This window comes from Camellia sinensis, chromosome 14 (genome assembly GCF_055761805.1).
Source record: "Camellia sinensis isolate YWXY chromosome 14, ASM5576180v1, whole genome shotgun sequence".
NCBI classification, from domain to species: domain Eukaryota; kingdom Viridiplantae; phylum Streptophyta; class Magnoliopsida; order Ericales; family Theaceae; genus Camellia; species Camellia sinensis.
The window spans coordinates 82587860-82604524 of record NC_138974.1 but is presented as its reverse complement, the minus strand read 5'-3'; the positions used below and the strand labels follow the sequence as shown (position 1 = coordinate 82604524).

Genomic DNA, 16665 nt, shown 5'->3' with positions numbered 1-16665 from the left:
TCTGGGCGTACTGCACTACGCCAAGACGGTCGACCGGAGAGACTCCGTTTGCCTTGGCCTATGGCATGGAAGCCGTTATCCCGCTGGAAATTGGCATGCCAACCATCCGGTCCGAAACCTTCCAGCCAGATTTGAACAATGAAGCAGTGGCATTGGAGCTAGACCTTGCCGAGGAAAGGAGGGAGCGGGCCCTAATCCACATAGCGGCCTATCAGCAAGAACTCTCCAAGAAATACAACAAGGCTATGCACCCCAGGCTGTTCAAGATCGGGGACGGGGTCTTAAGAAAGTGTTGGGCAACACGGTGGTCCTTGGCGAAGGAAAGCTCGGTGCAAATTGGAAAGGACCATACAGAGTGACTGGTCTCACTGGAAAAGGGGCATACCATCTGGAAGATTTAGATGGCAAGGCTGTCCCCAGAGCGTGGAATGCAGCCAACCTTAAGATCTTTTACTTTTAAAATGTAATTGCTTAGCTTTTTAGACCTTTAGCCTTTTGGCATTTGATGTAAAGATAGCACTGCTTTTTGTAATGAAAAATAGCCCTCTTATTGTTTTGTTTCACACCTTTCTGTGCAATGACACTGCAAGGATACAAGGCCACAGTGGATGCCAGGGGCAGAGAGACCGACCTGAATAGGACCGGACTGATTTTCTCTCGCCAGTATCTAAGTGGACTGCACAAACAGTTGGTGTATTGTCCAATGAAATGATTGGCGTATGGTCCAATTCACATAAGGGCCGAGCTGGTTTTTTGCTCGCCCAATTGGGATGTTGGCGTCATGTCCAACTTAAATGAAATATTGGTGTTTTTCCCAATGTTAAGGACGAGCTGATTCTGCTCGGCCAAAACGAAATGTTGGTGTTTTGCCCAACCGATAATAGCAGAGCTGACTTTGCTCAGCCAAGCGATATGTTGGTGCCTTGTCCAACTTACAAGAAGCCGAGCTGACTTTGCTCGGAGGAAAAAAATGTTGACGTTCTATCCAACTCCTAGGCCAAGCGAATTTTGCTCGGCCATGTCGGAATGTTGGTGTTTCGTCTGATCTAAAGGCCGAGCTGGTTTTGCTCGGCCGAAGTGAAATAATTGTGATTTGTCTAACTTCTTTTAGGGCCGAGCTGATTTTTGCCCGCCCAAAAACAGGTCTTGAACTGTTGTCAAAGCCAAAGCGGCAGTGGTAATTTTTGCTCGGCCGAATGAAAATTTTGGGTTCTTTCGAAAAATCAAAGAACCGAGCTGCTAGTTGATTCGTAGGCATTTCAGTTAAAGAAATTTTGATTTTAGCTTGGCATATTGCGCGGCATTGCTGACCTATCAGTTGTGGCACATTAAAGTTTGAATCAGGACATTTTGCATGTTGCAACCGAACAAAAAGAGAAGATCAGCGGGCAAAAAGTTCCAATTTCATTGATTGAAGAAATTGCATTACAACTGTGGGGCCCTAGCCCGGTTACATTAAACAAAGAAAGAAAAGAGACGAAAATGAAGCAGGAAATAGGAGGGGGCATTTCAGTCCAATTCTAGGTCAACCGTCTGCTCGGCGACCTCCAGAGTCTGCTCGGCCACCTCCGCACTGTGCTCGGGCAAGCCTTCTTCCAACTCATCATCCGCGTCCTTCACTATGACAACCTCCTGATCAGCTACTTGATCTTTGGCATCCTGAGATGCTTCAGGAGAAGTTTGCTCGATTTGTTGCGCGGCGGCGGCTTCTTCCGCGGCTTTCTTTTTGGCCTCCTCTATGAGCCTCTTCTGCATGGCGCTTGCATAGGCCTGCATATAGTGCGGTATGAAGGCCGCAGATGGATGAAAGAACATGTCAGCATCCTGACCAAGGCCAACTTTCTCCACGGCAGCTTTCCAACCGCACTGGAAAAAGATGTCCTTGGTCGCCTGCGCCTGCCGTTCATACGTTTTTTTTGCCTTGAGCATAGCCCCTGTCTTCGGCGTCGCTAACCGCCTTGTCTTTCTCCTCTTTATGCGCATCGCGCAGCTTCCTCAGCTCGGCGAGATACCGGGCTTTGGTCGACTTCACGGCCTGCTGTTTGTCCGCTTCAGCTCGGTCAACCTTTTGGCTCAGGTTATCTCGTTCGGCCTCAACTACTTCCTGCGCGGCCTTAAGCTTCACTATCTCGGCCTTTTGGGCCTTGTTCTCAGCTATGGCATCCCACAGGCTCTGCCGCACTGCAATCATTCGATCATGCGCTAAATAGTTCTTTTGCGCGGCCTGAAAACATATGCAAGATTATAAATGTTCATAAAACCAAGCAAAAACCGGTCAACAACTTGTAGCAAAAAGAGTGGAACTTACCAAAACGATCGATTTTGCTGCCGAGCGAAGCACCTTCAGGTCGGACAGCTCGTCGTGCTTCTTCATGTCAGCGGGAAGGATAAGCCCCTTGGTCATGTTGAAACCGAGAGAGTAATCCTTGTCCGCGTACATTGAATCGGCCTCAGAGACAGCCCGGCCCTTGTACTTGATCTCGGGAACCTAGACTGGAGGGGAGGATCGGCTCTTGGAAGGCCCGGTTGGTTGTTGCTCGGTTTGGTCCCCCAGCTCGGTGGAGGCATGCTCAGTGGAGTCCTCGTCAACGAGATACTGATCTCTCTGGTCTTTCCTCGGTCGCTTCTTCGACCGGCCAGCTGGTTGTTCGCTGGCAAGAGCCAGCACAGCCCCTTCCTTTTGCCCAGCTACAGTGGAAGATGTTCCCCCGATTGCTTCCGGCGGTTGGGACTCGCTTTCCTCACCGGTGATCAGGGACTTGATTGCCTGGATCTTCGCCATTTCTTGCATGGCAGTGAGGTGAACGAGTTTGATCGGCGGAAGATTTGGGTTAGGTTCTGGGGAAGGAGCACGGAGGAAGTCAGTAACCCGGCTTTTGCGCGGCGCTTTGTAAGTGTAGGTCGGTTCAAAGCTGAGCAGCTTTGCTGACTCTCTTTCTTCTTCTGGATGGCGCAGTAAGACTCTTATGGCCTCCTGGTTAGCCCGGTGGTAGTCTTTCGCCAAGTGCTTGTAATCTGCAAATAGAAGTGTTAGACCGGCACTTAGAGAAACTCATGCCGAAGGAAAATAGTGCGGTTAGCCGAGCTACTCACCAGCACTTCCAAAATCTTTCCTAATATACCAGCCCGGTATGGGCGCCTTGGTGTCCTCATAATTACCTGACACCCACAAGAAGTCGTCATCATTGGTCTCCTTGTCCGAGTTGCCCTCGATAAGTTTTGCTCGGCCCTTCTTTACTTTTAGATACCAGCAAAGCCCACTTTTATTTTTACTAAGGGTGTACTGGTGGAATATTTCAGCAAGACTGAGATTGAGACCGAGCCTCCTGTTTAGCTCAGTCACGCCGTTTATTATCTTGTATGTGTTGTTCGACACTTGGGTTGGGCAAAGCCTTGTATGCCTCAAGAATTCGCAGATCAAGGGTTAGACTGGGAAGCGAAGTCCTCCTTCGATTATGGACACGACCGTGAAGGGGCACCGGTCTAGGTCACCCCAAGGGGTATCTCCCTTCTTGGCTAGCTCTAAAATGACATCGTCTGGAATATTGTACTCCCTACGAAACTCGGCAAGCGCACCGAGCGAGCTCACCATGAATCGGTACTTCCCCATCTATCTTGGTTTTATTCGGTGATTTAATTTGTATCTCGGTGAAAAATTTTGGTGTATTTGCTCGGACTTTGAGCTCCACCAGTGATGGTTCTGGACGGGCCTGGTCGGTCCTAGTTTGTTCTGCATTGTTAAGAAACAAGTCCAAGGGTTAGCACGACATAAATTGCACGACTTCAATGAGGATTTTTTAGCTCGACGAAGGGTTTTTGGGTGTTCAACCGGTTCGATCCTAACTCGGCTAGACAACTTGGCCGATTTGGCCTTTCTAGTTCGGTTCTGATTTTCTATTTTCGGCTCGGTAAGGGCCCAAGAAGAAAACTCGAACAAGTTATAGCTCGGTTCAGTCTTATTTACGGATCTAATTGGGTGTTCAGCTCAGTCAAGGCCCCAAGTAGAGACCTCGAACAAATTTTAGCTCGGTTAAATCTGATTTACGGATCTAATTGGGTGTTCAGCTCGGTCAAGGCCCCAAGTAGAGACCTCAAACAAATTTTAGCTCGGTTAAATCTGATTTACGGATCTAAATGAGCATTTAGCTCGGTTCTGTCCAGTGTTCATCCGGTTCATCCTAAGTTCAAAGCCCATCCATTCAAACTAAGGAGAAACAGGGGCACGAAGGCCCCATTCACCTTTCCAGTTCCAGTTTACCCTAAGGTGTGCCAATACTACCCCATGGAGGAGGTATTGGTAGGTGCCTAGCATTTCCAAGCAAAAATACGAAGAACACAAGATGGAAAACGTGAAGAACATGGACAGAAAATAGGGTGGATTGGTGAAGAGACTTACCAGCGACGGACTCCAAAGAGATCAATCGACCAAGAGCTCGATTATAGCCTCAGAAGGAACGAAAACGGGTGTAGAGGAATCGGAAAGGCAGCAATGGCAGTAATGGTAAAGGTACGAGGGTTTTGACAGCAAGGGTTTTTGGGCTTGAGAGCGATGAGCAGTAAGGGTTGAAGTGACCCTTCGTTTGTGCATAAAAGAGGGGGGGAAAAACCAAACGGCTACGCCGTTTGAATTTCGCGCATGAAAAGATAGCTTTGGGGCCGCACGGGATAAAGCCACGTGGCATCGAAAGGACGGCTGTCAGTACGATTGTATGGCCCTCGATAAGATTGCTGAAGTAATTACCGATCAAATGGGATTGCTCGGCGACACCGTTTGACCCCAATCTTGCTCGGTTCGGAAATGATTCAATCATGCTCGACTTACTCGGTTTGGAAATGATGCAATCATGCTCGGCTTGGAAGAGATGCCGTCATGCTCAGCTCAGAAATAGTGCAAATCACGGACCATTAGCTCGGTCACTGGGGTAACCCCAATCACGATTAGCTTGGATGGGATTAAGGGGCAATTGAAAGGGGAGATATGCACCATTAGTACGGCCGAGCTACGATAGTGCCGGTCGTGACAAACTTTACGGCGCCGTGCTATTTCCTCTACTGAGACGGCCGGTGGATCTGTTTTGCTCGGTCAAGGAGATCGGCAGACCAGACGTGAACTACGCCCGGCCGAACTGTGACTTGTAGACATTTGGCAGGGCACGCAGTCGAGTGGCGAGACCAGGCTACGAATAGCTTGGCCTAAACCGAGGACGAGGTGAAGGCCGGCATGCCTTTGAATGGTTAGCCGAGATGGACAGATTCCAGATAACCTCGGATAAAGGTAGAACGGATGGATGCCGGCATGCCTCGGAACTGGTAAGCCACAATAAACCGGTCAATATCAGCCCGGTCATGAGCATCACCCCTTGGCCCCTTTGCCAAAGGGGCAGGCCGGCGACACATAGCTCGGTTGCGTGCATGTGGTGACAGTTCTCCACAAGGGATAGGCCGGTCGTGGTACTCCGGTTAGGTGTGCCACCTGGGCCAATGGCGTGAGGGAGAGGACATCTACTCCACGCGCGCATCAATACCGTTGGACAGTTCTGCTTGTACTGGTGGAGGACTAAGCCTTTACACGCGTAAGGTGGTGAGAGGTGAGCACTGTCACCTGTCCAGGGAAGGACAGCAGAGGTAGTGCGCGCATAATCTTGAGGCTACATGACCAGCCTAGAAATAGAAGGAAAGAGGAATGTTAGAGGTATGCAAAATTCACTCTATCGCCAACACTCTCTCTCTCTCTGATAGCCTTCTTCTTCCTCCAGTGGTCTGACTTGATCGTCGGAGGGTCTATCCGGCACACCACCGCCGAGCAGCTCACCATTTCTGTGTTGCAGAGATAGACGCCGTCACGAGAAGCTTGACGTCCAAGGAGTACGGAAAGCAGAGGATATTTCGCCCCCGCACAATTTGTAATGTCGAGTTCATTTCCAGAAAGAAAAAAGAATTGCAGAATGAGAAGTTGAAATGTTAAGTTTGTTATATGTAATGATTTGATAGTCCGAATTTGATATACTATGACTAGTTTAGCTTAAATTTTATGAGATGGCCATAATTGTGATTGGAATTATGAGATTGATGTCTATTACAATGATATAAGATTTTATATTATTGTAATTAATAGGTTTTGGGTCAGGTGACCTCTATTAGGGAGTGTATTTGTAATTTAACAAAAAAAAATGGAACACTTGGTATGCATCAAGTCTAAACAGAGCGACTAAAAAGAGAGAAACAGAGAGCATAATAAGTAGCCACCAAATCAACCAACAAGTGAATCCAATGCCTAAGTTGTATTGAATCAACTACCTAACTACTACCTCAATGAGTCAAAAGACAAATCGGCTAATTTTTAACTCTTGAGCCATAAATAATTAGATTTCTATCTTATCATATCATATCCCTATTTGCGTTTGTATTGAAGCATGCACTTGTATAAGATCAGAGTGCCTTCATTAGTAGCTGAAGCATTGAGAAAGAGAGAAAAAAAGAATGGCCTACTCTTCCTCTTGGCCTAGTTTCTTTTTGTTGGTTTCACTTTTACTTGGCTTCTCATTGCAGATTGGGTTAACAATATTTGTAGCAGGTCCCAAAATGCTGGTTTTTGCACCTCAATTTTGAGGCCTGACCAAAATGCTAGGTTAACAATATTAGAACCTTTAAATTTTATGCAGTTAAATAGTCTACTAAGAGCCTTTCAATTTGTGAGCAGTTAGATCCACTTTTGATCTAGGTCTGTGGTACACAATGTTAAATACACACATTTTAAATCCACATCCGTTCAAACAGATCCTAAGAATTTCAATCTTTTTATCTCTCTGCAATTTTTGTAATTTTTGAGCTGCATGGCTATTTGACACAAAATAAATAATAAATAAATAAAATTTATACATGTATGACTACTACTCCTTGTGACAATTTGGGATGAAGTTGCTAAGCATTGATGATTCATCTTCAATATTAGATGTTTTTGGTGGCATCTCAATCAACTTGATTAATGTAAATTGTGTAATGAGCCAAAGTGATCGTGCCTCAAGGAAGAGATGGCGAAATTGGCGATGATGTAGATCAGTTAGAGATTGATGATGGAAGAGATTGTATTACCTTGTCATAATGTGGTGTGCTTCCTACCATCAAATCCATTTGATTACAGTTGCATGTATAGTTTTTCTAATGCATTCTCTCAAATTTTGTTCACTGATCGAGTTTTTTTTATATCTTGCCTTATCCTCACCATTATAGGGAAAGTGGTGAAATGTGTGCAATGAAGGAGGTTACATTATTCTTGGATGATGCAAAGTCAAAGGAAAGTGCAAAGTAGCTGGGACAAGTAAGTTTGGTAGTCATAAATTTAATTGAGGTTATCTGCATGAGAAGGCTTCTTGTTTTTCATTAGAAATTAGTTCTCTTTTTGCTCGTTTTGGTCTAATTTCTATTAACTATTGGATGGAAGTTCTTATATTGAGTGTTTCTGATAGGAAATTGCTTTATTGAGCCGGTTAAGGTATCCTAATATTGTGCAGTATATTGGTATGAATGAGTAAGTTTTATGCCTTCCATTTACTTTTGTTGATTTAAAAAATGGGCAATGCTTTTGTTTTTGTTGTAACATGTATTTTGTTGTTGTCATTATTTCCAAAAGTTATTTTGATGTTCTGAAATAGAAGACTCATTAAGTGATGCTAATTATGAAAAAAAAAATTTGATATAGTTTCCCGTGGACCGTAATTTTGGGCATTTATGGAAATTGTTTAATTGATAAGCTGTACTACACATTTGATATTGCATCTTACAGAGAAGTATATTTTTCATTTGTCATTTCTAGAGGTCTTTTGATCTAACACTATCTCTAAACTTATAATTTAGCTATATCTTGTGTGTAGGGATATTAAAGGAGCAAATATCCTTGTGGACCTAAATGGCCATATCAAATTGGCTGATTTTGGAATGACAAAGCATGTAAGTCTATGCAGCAATAGGTATATACTCATGAAATGTAATCAAACCAACTGAGTATTAGTCATGTTTGAGTTGAGTTCTAAATTGTATGTTTGTGTGTGAATATTATCATTCGTTGAGTTTACACAATCAGAGATTTTTTTTTTATAAAAAAAAATGGACATAGTATGCTTTGCCATTTACTATTATAGCATGTCATATACTTTGAATTAAATTAAGTATCTCTGGCTGCTAGATATTTCATAGCAAGTGTCAACCAATGCTTAGCATTAAACCATGAGATCGCTTGTTAAAATCTATCCTCCTAGAAAATATAATGGCATCCTTTAAATTTGTAGATCGCTGGACAATCATGTCCATTATCATTTAATGGAAGCCCTTACTGGTTGGCACCCGAGGTCAGAATATACTTATGTAGCCTTAATTTTTTGGTTATGACACGATTTAGATATAGATATTCGCAATTCATGCTTTTCTTTAGACATTTGTTTATCAAAAATCAGCCAAGTAGAGTTTTGTACATACATTTGAAATATACATCTTAATCAGAATTCTTACATTCCTATTTACCAAAAATAAAATGAAAGCATAATTCTTACACTCCAATTTCAATAGAAAGTAGAATGTATCCCGAGTTTTAGACAATAGTTTCCTTAGCAATTTAGTTTGTAGATCTGCATGTGAGGTGTTTTGGGGCAACTTCAAAATGCCATATTGGTATAAGAAATAAATAAAACCAATGAAGATTTAATGCACATATTTCATTTTCAAGTGAATCGCCCCAAAGTATATGTTGGTTACAAGTATGCTTATTATTGATTAAAATCACAGATTTCAGCTTTGGTTGTCATTGTTGATGAAATTTGAGCCTAGATTGGGAGGAATGACTGATTTTTTTTATTCTTTATAATAATTATATGTTTTCCCCGCTCGACTCCTTATGTTGGAAGATGTTTAGTTAAATTACCATGTTTGATATTTGGTTCAAATTAATTTTTTTCCCTCTTTTTGGTTCCTTTTTCGTTTGTCACTTACTATCCAGCAAACAAGAAAGTTTGAAAGGATTTGGCTATTGAATTAAAGATTTCCATATGTTGGATTATTCATGATTACTAGTTCTTGATATGCTTAACTGGTTTGTGTTGTAGGCAGCAAACAAGAAATGATTCAACATTCAAACACAAGCCATTTAAATTTGGATCTGGGCTTCAAGAGCCACACTTAAAACCATGAATCAGATGGTGGAAACAAGGAAGAGTTGGGTAGATCGAGATTAGGTTGGTTTCGGACATAGCTTGATATACTTCAACATTATCCCAGACATAGAAAATAGAAGGATGAAAGAAATGACTTGTCTTTAAATTGCTAATTCTGATATTATTGTTATGCTTTTGATTATTTGATTTTTTGCTGGAAATATCAATGTCAATGTCAAATTGCTTTCTTTTGGATGTTTGTGATGATATATTAGAATAATTGCTGATAATAAATCAGTGGATGTGAATGACAGTTGTTATGGTATTTGGTTCTTTGAGATTTGTTTGCTTGTTGAGAACTAGGAGGAAAAATATAGAAAATATCATTTGAATCTTTATGTTATATGTTGTTGAAATCAATATAGCTTCTTGTTTTGCTGATAAAAAAAAAAAAAAAAAGATTTACAATTTTTTTCTAAGAGAAACAATGTTATTGCAAAAGTTATATATGAGAAATGTTACAAAATCAAAAAGGGAATATATATATATATATATATATATAATTGTTATGCTTTTGATTATTTATTTTTTGTTGGAAATATCAATGTCAATGCAAATTGCTTTCTTTTGGATGTTTGTGATGATATATTAGAATAATTGTTGATAATAAATTAGTGGATGTGAACGAAAGTTGTTATGGTATTTGGTTATTTGAGATTTGTTTGCTTGCTAAGAAATAGGAGGAAAAATATAGAAAATATCATTTGAATCTTATGTTGTATGTTGTTGCAATCAATATAGCTTCGTGTTTTGCTGATCAAAAAAATTTTTTTTACAATTTTTTCTAAGAGAAACAATTTTATTACAAAAGTTGCAAAATAAAACTTTTACAGACCAATTTTAGTTTTCTCAAAAAAATTATAACTACCACTTTTAGAAAGGTAAAACTTTTAGAGACCACTTTTGATTGTCTCAAAAATTAAAACTTTTAGAGACTAACTTTTATTGTCTCAAAAACTAATTTTTTACCATAGAGTTGTAATAGACATTTAGAGACAAATCTTGGTTGTCTCAAAACAAAAACATTTTGCAACCACATATTTTTGTCTCTAAAAGTCTGTTTATAGTGACAAATGCAAATTTTGTCTCTAAAAGTCAATTTTTGACTTTTTCGGACACACCATTTGGGACAAACCTTGCAACGAAAAAAATTAGTTGGCTAAAGTTTTTTTCGACAAATATTACATTTTTAGGGATAGAATAAATTTGTCTCTAAAAAGCTGATTTCTTGTAGTGATATTATAAATGTATTTCAATTATAATTTTGGTAATTTTATTATTGCATGAGAGAATAGTTAAGAATTTAATTTTTTTTTTCTAATTCTGTGAAACAAAAAATTATGTTTAGGGGGTATTTATAATTTTCAGAACTATAGAGGACAATTCATGTTTTAAATGAATCTCAAGGTGTGTATTTTTAATTTGCTTTTAAAAATATAAATGACAAGAAAATATATAGTAAAATGAAATAGCAACAATACTACAAATCTAGACTTACCTACTCACAAATTATTCAAAATTATCATTTTATGATTCAGATTTATTTTACATATAAACTCCATATTATATTAATTTAATATCTATCACACAACCACCCACTCAAAAATATCTACATGCATTAGTCTGGTACCTAGACTTATTCATGAGAGAGGGACACAACTAAACCAATCATTGCATATTGGTCAAAATACTAATACGTATGATGAATCTGATTGGTTAAAGGGGAGGATTCTCTCCAGTTGGTTTCCAAATTGGAGGGTGATGTTGGGTTTTCATAGGCCCATCACGAAGTTCACATCAATAATCCAAACTATTCAACATGTAGAGCTTGTCCAGTGCTTCATTCCTATAAAAATCATATTGATTGAATATCGATAGTCACTTGATCAGTTCACATTTGTACCAACTATTTATTTTAAAAATTATACTTACTGTTGACACAAATGTGATTTGATCAAGTGGCTATCAATATCTGATCAACGTGATTTTCTATAGAGTGAAATACAAAACGAGTCCTACACATTGAACAATTCGAATTAATGATACGGGCCCTGTAATGAGCTTACGGAAGCTTAATAACACCCTTCAATCTAATTTGAACTGAAGAGAAACGTTTCCCTTAACCCAGCCATATCAAGTCATAGCGCCAACCATATAAGACTTTTTTTACCAAATGCAAGTTATTATAAAATAGAATTATCAACTTTACATTTATTTTTCTAATACACGTTGTTTGTATTTTAAAAATACTTTAAAATTGTTACAATAAATTTTTTAAAATTTGAAAACACGACTTTAACCTTGAAATTATAGGAACGATCTATTGTGTAAGAGCAAATAATGTGAAACAAATCAAATAAATAAAAATAAATTACTTACATAATTTATTTACCAAAACGAATAAGTACAAAAAATTATTAAGTCGAGTGTGTGACACTCTGTCCTTAAGACAGATTCGCCCTGCTTCGGTGCTTACAGATAAATGGCATTTATCTTCCAAGATACAATGATCTTACACAGATTATAGTAGCACTCGAAACAATCTATTCGGCGAACCAAAACCTATGTTCTACGCTCTCAAAAATTTTTATAAAAAAAAACTACTATGAATAATATCAATGTAAGAGAGCAAAATGGGAAAAACGATATAATTTTCTGGATTGCAAAACAATTGAATGAATTTTCGGACTGCTGGAAGGCAGTATATATATAGGTAAGTGGTACTTGTTTGGACAGTCCAAACAGGTCTGAAATATGAACCGAACAGGTTCAATTCAAACTGAACAAGTGTGGCAAAAAACAGTTTGAATCTGTTTGAGAGAAGGAAGAGAATTTTGGCTGGTATAAAAAGTCAAACTGGTTGGAGTTTGAATTTTCATATTTGAAATTTGAAAAAATGAAAATTCCAATCAAAAAATTTTTGAAAAAAAATACAAATAAATTTTGTCCAAAAAATTAATATTAGGACTGACCCGATCCACAACCCACACCCGTGCCTGGCAACGCTTGGCTCCGCCGACCAGTCGAACAGACGGATGGACAGCTGCAGCGCGCGCGCATGTGGTGGTTTTGGCCAAAGCCCACTTTGTTTCTAACTCCTCCTTTCACAAAACTTGGGGTGCCCTTTGGGGCCCAATCCAAGTATTGCCGCCTAGAACTTGTACACACACATAAGTTCTCTTAAGTTTTCAATGTGGGACAACCATTTCAAGGAAACTCACATTTGACTCTTTAGTTTCCCATTCCACGAACCCTGAAAATGATGTCAATTTTCCAATTACTCATAAATGGTTTTGATGAACTGTTTGCACCGTGTGACTTGCCATGCGGCAAGGAACATGTCACATCTTTGGACCCACTCCAAAAGACGTGTGGGCCCCACTCAAATTTAGGCTGAAAGTTGGCCCAAAATATGCCTATAAAAACCATAATTTCCAACAATCCCCCACATGAATGGAATTGATGGAGAGAAAATGCAACAACATGATCTTATTACAGAGAGTACAGAAATCGAAAATATTTTGCAAATGATAGGTAGCTTTTGGCTTCGAACTTTCCCTTGTGAGACATTATCGGAATTACTAGCTAACTAGTGAACATTATTGTAGACACCCCATTTTTGACCATCCTCAAGACTTGGACGTCATCACTTGTTCACTCGATGATTGTGTTTGTTTGTATTCGTTTTAAGCGCCTGAAGCCCTAGGCAGAATGCCCTGTCTTTGAGCCTCTAAACCTTGTCTTTTCTTTGCCTGGTCTTGGACCAAATCTTGTTGTTTTTGTGTTTGGAAACTCTTGGTGACCTGTCAACCACCACCATAGGCTGTCGGCCATGGATTGTGCTTGTTGGCCATTGGTGTGGCCGGTCGGCAACCAGTGGTGGCCGACGGCCACCAGTCTCTTTTTCCAGAGATTTGTTGACAGTTGTGCCAGCTGTTAGCACATTGAGCTGCATCTCCCTGCACGTGTATGGTAGGATGTTTCTAAGCTCAAGACTTGTTTTTCTATATATAGGGGGGTTCCTCCCCCATTTTTAAAGGTTAGAAAATTTTGAGCAAAAATATATGTCTTTCTCTCTCTCTCTCTCTTTCTTACAATTTTGTTCCTAACTGCTTTTTTTCTCTACACTTTTGCATACACATCCTAAATCAAATCCTCTTACCTTTGAGCTGAGGTTACTTGGGGTCTTTTTGGAGCTCTTGAAGGTGGTTTTACCTTGGTTTTGTGCCTAGAATTGCCCTTTGCTTCAAGAGGTAGTTTACTTGCCTCGTTTACTTTGTTTTGCAAGCTTGTTTTACCATCTTTTCTTACTATTTTGGGGCTGGTTTTGAACTGAGAAAAACTCTGTTTTTGTGGCCTAAAAGTATTGGTTTGAGCCCTTAGGTGGTGGTTCACCCTTCTTACTTATTAGTTTGTAAAGCATTTGTACCTTTATTCATCACTTCCAAATCAATTTTTTTCGGCCTTTTAACCATTGAATTTCAGAGGTTTTCTAGTGGAAAAAAACTTATTTTGAAGTCCAAATTTGGAGGGGTTAGCCTCCCCTCCTTTTGTCATGTTTGCATGCTTAGTTAGCTTCATATGTCAACATGTTTTTCTAGCTTAACTTAGCTCAAGTCTAGCATGTTTTATCCTTTGCAATAACCTGTTTTAGCTCGGTTTTGGGCTAGCTAGTCCATCTGAGTCTTGTTTTGCATAGTTGTAGTGTGACCCCTTTCACTAGCTTAGTGTTTTAAAGCTTTAGCCATCATTGGTGTGAGTTGATAGCACGTTTTAGTGCTTTTTCTACTTCATTTTAGCACTTATAATCTCTGCAATATCCCTTATTTCTTCACCTTCTGGTTTTTCTTTGAAAGTGGTGTCAAACCACTTGTTTGCCTAAGTGTGAAATGGAGGTGCTACACCTAATGGTTTAATCCTTTAGAGGGTTCATTACCAACAGTGTAATGCCTCTTTCATGCCGAAAGCAACATGTGGTTTGAGCCATCTTTCCATTAGAGGACACTCACCAATGGACTTAATGGATTACTGAATGATTTGGTAATTAAAATGAATAAACAAAATTGGCTAGTAAAAGAGGCAAGATAAACATTCTTTTATGTTGCATTGCATGTGTACAAATCGGACGTTAGTTTGAACACAAGGAAAATGGGACATTTCATACTCAAAAGTGATGAAATGTGCCACTTTCCTTGGTCTCCATTGCCCTTGATAATGCATGATAGGGTGATGGTCATCTTGGTCTCATTTTGCATTTATTAAACTTGCACAATTGGTTTCATAAGCCATCATGCAATGAAATTGCTTAATTAACAGTTTGTGAACCAAAGCTTGTCCCTCCTTTGATTTTTCCATGAAAAGGAGAGGCAAAGTGCGCAAACAACCCTTGAGAAATACACTGTTTTGCACTGTTTTGCTCTCTATTACAGTAAGGAAGTTCAAGCCAACAGTGGCTGATAGCCATCACCAGTGGCTGACCGACCACCAATGGTAGCCGACCGGCCCCCTGTCAACCGCCAATGAAATTTGCACAGTGTATTGGTAACGTGGAGCAGAAGTGTTCTGGAACTGGATGGCTTTCTTGGTGTTCATTTGTGCAAATAGAGGCTTGCAGCAGCAAAACAGCGGCTTTTCGGGTGGAAACTGAGCACGTGCATGAGCCTCCCTTGCATTTCAAGCTTATTTAACGCTTAAATATCCAACTCAAATATGTGTTGTAATTAATTAGTTGTAGCTAATTAAGAGTTGTAAATAATTTGCTAGTTTAACTAGTTATTCGATTTCAGTTTTTAATAATTAGTTAACTAGAATAATTAATTAATTTAGTTTGTAATAGTTAACTTAATTAGTGTAGCTAGTTGGTTAGCTTATTCATTCGGACCCTCCTTCGCGAAGGTGTAATGTTGTAATAAGTGTGCATGCGTGTGTGTATGTCTTCCAACCCCACGTCTTTCACCCTTTTATTTACCCTTTTTTGATGGTTAGATTAGGGTCACATCTCAATTAGCATACCTTATGCTTGCATCCATTCATTTGTATTGCATGCACCGAGGCTTGGTGCATAATTCAAATTGCATTGTCATTTCAATACCTTCAAATTGAATACGTGTTTAACTGCATGTTATCAAATCGATTCATATGTCATATTAGTAGATGAGCCTATTAATTGCATATTGCATGTGTTGCACTAGACACTTAACATAGTTAGGAATCATGCATATTTTTCACTAACTCATGTTTTCCTAGCTTGGAGTACTAGGTGAGTTATTTTACGCTTTAGCATACTTGCATAAGTGTGAATGTTGCCATGATTAGCATGCTTTCCATAAGGCTATGTGCTTAAATGCTAAACTGCTTGAATGCCTGTGGATGAAGGCTTGTTGTTTGAATTGGAATGATTCAACGAATGTGTGTTTTAAGCCCACTTTGTTGAGTGGCAAATCATGTTTTAAACCCACTATGTTTGGTGGCAAAATCGCAAACTTTAAGCCCACCTGAGGTGGCAAATTCAAACCATTTTCACAAACAAACATGAGTTGAATTGTTCTAAATTGTGCAAACTAGTCTATACTTGTTTGTGCGCATCACATAATAAAGCTAGTTTAATAACCGGAACAAGAACACATAATGTTTATAAAAAATCATATCATAATTAGTAGAGGCCGATCTTTGATCGGACGAGCAGGGTGCTCAATTCATGGCCTTCCCCTCTCGTACCTAAGTTCCCAAGCCGAGGCAACTTTGGTGATGACGGACACGTGGCCTTTGGCACGAGTCAAGGTTTCCTAAATTTCCCCAAAAATAAAATATTTAGGCGGTGACTCTGTATCTGGCAAGGCAGTCCAATTTTGGCATTTTTGATCCTAAAATCAAATTTTCAAAAGATTTACAGGATTTGGACTTTTTGGTGATTATCAGTTTTACATTGCACTTGTGAAATTAGATTCAGAACCACGGGGGTCCGAACTGTGAGGCCTTTCTTTCAAACCTTTCGAAAGGGGGCATGAAAAAGGCGAGCCACAGTTTCTGGATACTCTACTGGGGAAATTAGAGAACCTGACTTGAACTCATGATATGACTTTTTTATCTACACTTATGTGTTTCTTTGCATTTGCATTTGATTGGTGCGCCTAAAGTCACAGTGTTTGCCATTTGCTATTCCTAAACGGTTTGCCGGAGGCTCGCTTGGAAAAGCTTGCCAAAAAGCTGACCGGTTGCGGGGTCTGCCACGATGGGAACACAACCCTTGGATTTGGACTACCGTTGTACCGTTTGATCATTCTTTCACTTCTTGGTGTAAGGTGTGAGAGGTATATTAGTTAGTCTTGCTAAGGTACCCTTTTTGACCAATCAACCTAGTTGCATATCGGAAGCCATAGAGACTATTCCAAACTAGGACAGGTTGCTTACCCGAATTCAGGATTGTGTGAAACACTTTGCTTGAGTAGTGAACCCTAGTTCT

General features: G+C 39.8%; 2 long non-coding RNA genes across 2 annotated transcripts; both read left to right on the top strand.

Moving 5' to 3' along the window:
- Nucleotides 1-6952: 6952 nt before the first annotated feature.
- On the top strand, nt 6953-7610 carry LOC114292781 (uncharacterized). Its single transcript, XR_014350929.1, has 3 exons — nt 6953-7106; nt 7231-7318; nt 7467-7610. It is a non-coding gene; the product is annotated as an uncharacterized LOC114292781 (long non-coding RNA).
- Nucleotides 7611-7871: 261 nt separating this feature from the next.
- Nucleotides 7872-9468, top strand: LOC145807659 (uncharacterized). The gene is made up of 2 exons (XR_014350928.1): nt 7872-7947; nt 9096-9468. It is a non-coding gene; the product is annotated as an uncharacterized LOC145807659 (long non-coding RNA).
- Nucleotides 9469-16665: the final 7197 nt, after the last annotated feature.